We start from the raw sequence: 2,764 nt of genomic DNA, 5'->3' as shown, positions 1-2,764 counted from the left end.
TATAAATTAAAAAGCTGTCCACCTATATTTTCGCCAAGAATCGATCCCCCGCTCACTGTATTTTTCTTTCGTCTAGTGCCTCCCACCCACCCCTTACTTGAGGGCATGTTATTGGAGAAAGAGAAGCTTGCAGTCATTCTAAATACCCGCGATCTATTCAATCAGCTAGGATGAAGAAGTTGGCAAAAAATAAAAGATATCCAAGAATGGAAATGATGGCAACTTAGTCCTCGCCAGTGAGTTCCACCAGATGAAGACTGCATAGATCGCTAGGACTTCAACTATGGAATCAGATAATCAGGAGTTTCGAATGATCCCAAACTCAATATGAACGCAAAGTAAAAAGATGTTTGGGAAACCTTAATTCTGTGCAGACTGCCGATTGTCACTTGCCTGCACGAATTCAATAACTCAAATAATTGTTTCGAGACTATTTAAACTTAGATTTTTACTCTAATGAGGTTGCCACGTTACGATGGAACTATGCTACAAAATATTACTTAAGAATTACACTACAGACATACATAGGTATTATGTATGCCAAAATAGTCACCCTCTTTGGCATTTAATTTTTAATACAAAATTCTTTGACACTTTTAATTGATTGCCAAATCAGCTGTTTCGCTATCAATTTAACACTTTACTACTGTGCTTAAGCATAACAGGCTTGGCGCTGCACACTTTTCACGCTCGCAAACAAACTTAAAGTGTTAAAATTTAATGCCTGAACAGCGCTTGACAACTTGTCTACATTTCCCACATTGCAAAACTCAATGACCAGTTGCTTGATAAGCGCCCGGGCAGGACAGTAGTCAAAACAGTAGCTAATCTGAGGAAATTTCAAAGTAAAATAAGCAAATTGAGTCGCTGATGCATTGCTGATATCCCATGAGGGATAAAGGTAATCTTCAATCTGCTGATGTCTTAACATCGCTACCCTTTTTACTCTTGTCTGCCTTCAACAAGTTGATCCACAGTGTCAAAATGTTTTACCTTCAATAGAAGCGTAACCTATTGTCATTAAACTACTAACAATTAATATCACAGCAGGAAAAGGTTAAAACTAGCAATTTGCTCATCAATAGCTAATTTATACGCAATCATCTCAGTGCGATCCCTTTCAGAACTTCATGTGTAAAAGTCGGTTTGTAAAACACCAATGAATGCAAAGTAAATCGGCGTCTTTGCGCTTGCTCCAACTACGCTTCAACTTCCACCACAGCCTTTTCACCATCTCCTATTCTCTCCTTGGCTGGCTCCCAGCTGTGTAGGTACTTTTGAACTTTTAATTATGAGGCTCATATGTCATTTTATGCGCGAGATGGCGTTGTCACTGAGTGCTGTCGGTCGATCGGTCACAGCATGCATATGGCACGCGCCCTTCAAACAAATCGGCGCTTTGCGCTTAATGAAAGATGCAACGAGTATACTGGATTTGGATGCCAGCTAAAGTGCAGTCGTCAGCAATGACCGGGCGACTGGCTGTTTAGCTGTCATCGCTGCAATGCTCGCATTTAGGTTCCACAGGTGTGTGTGTGACGTTTTAATTGTTCACGCGTCCCATAAACTAGTCACTTATTGGCGACAAAATGAAATTTGAGTGGCGCTCCATTTCCATTAAAGAGCTCCAATAAAGTTCGCATAAAGTTACTATTGCGTCTGTAAAGTTCCCCTGCTGCATTGCGGCGCGTTTCATGTAATTGTCAGTATGTGCACTCTGCATCATGTGAATGTGTGTACTTATGTGAAAGTTTCAAGGGCGCTTAGCAAACGGCTGAGGAGCTTTAATAGTTTTTGCTCCTTGCGAAATGTGTCGAAAGAATGTTACTGCACTTGGTGTTGCTAATCATATGGTAATGCGCAGATTCAAGGTCACCCGAGCGCAGTATTTGCTGCATTTTGAAGTATATTACCCCCGAGGTGTATTCTCATCTTAGGTTTGTAATCGTTTCTGGTATGGGCCCTCCTTGTGGAGTTAAGACCGATTGACCTCATGCTCTACTTAAGAGAACATGATTTCTCTTTGCGGAAAGTTGAGTATCTTTTTTTTTTTGTTAATTACAAATTTTCCGTCTCGTTCTTTAAAGTAAATGCCTTTTCCTTTACTAAGATGATTGAAAACTAAGTGGTTTTCCGTTCACAGAGATCCCCTTTAACATAAGGGCTGTAGAACTCTAGACCATCTAAGTGTTCTTCCCACACCCACGCACTTAACATGGCAGAGCACTTATGGGACAGGGTAAACAGTAACGTTCATAAGTGGCGCAGACCGCAAATCTATTTATTGGAAAGAACCCGTTCAATATTTTTAGCTGTTATCTGAAATATGGCGTTTCTTTAATCGGACTATGGAGTATGATATGGTCCTAAGGAAAAAACGAGAAGTACCAATGGATCACCTGGCGTTGGGCATCGTATGGCTGCTCAGAAAGAAACGCCCCACAATTTTCAATTATCTCAAAGACCGGGAAAGCCTATTCCCGGAGTTAGTCGAGAAGTGTAAAGGCGAGAAACGAAGATAAAAATCTGTCTATAGTACACTTGAGATATGGAGGCCCTAGACTGGCGACACCGGTAACGTGTTTGAGGGTAAAGAAAACAATGTATAGAGACTACCTAACCTAATAACAATGGTGGGGGTAAATACGTAAATGGAGAAAAGAATGAAGATATAGATCAGGATAAAGGAAAAGATAAATATGAAGACGAAGGTGAATATGAAGATGAAGATGAAGATGAAGATGAAGATGAAGATGAAGATGAA

The sequence above is a fragment of the Rhagoletis pomonella genome, unplaced genomic scaffold (genome assembly GCF_013731165.1).
Source record: "Rhagoletis pomonella isolate Grant_MI unplaced genomic scaffold, Rhpom_1.0 Rhpom_scaffold_00006, whole genome shotgun sequence".
Lineage (NCBI taxonomy): Eukaryota > Metazoa > Arthropoda > Insecta > Diptera > Tephritidae > Rhagoletis > Rhagoletis pomonella.
Note: the sequence above shows the minus strand (reverse complement) of the source record.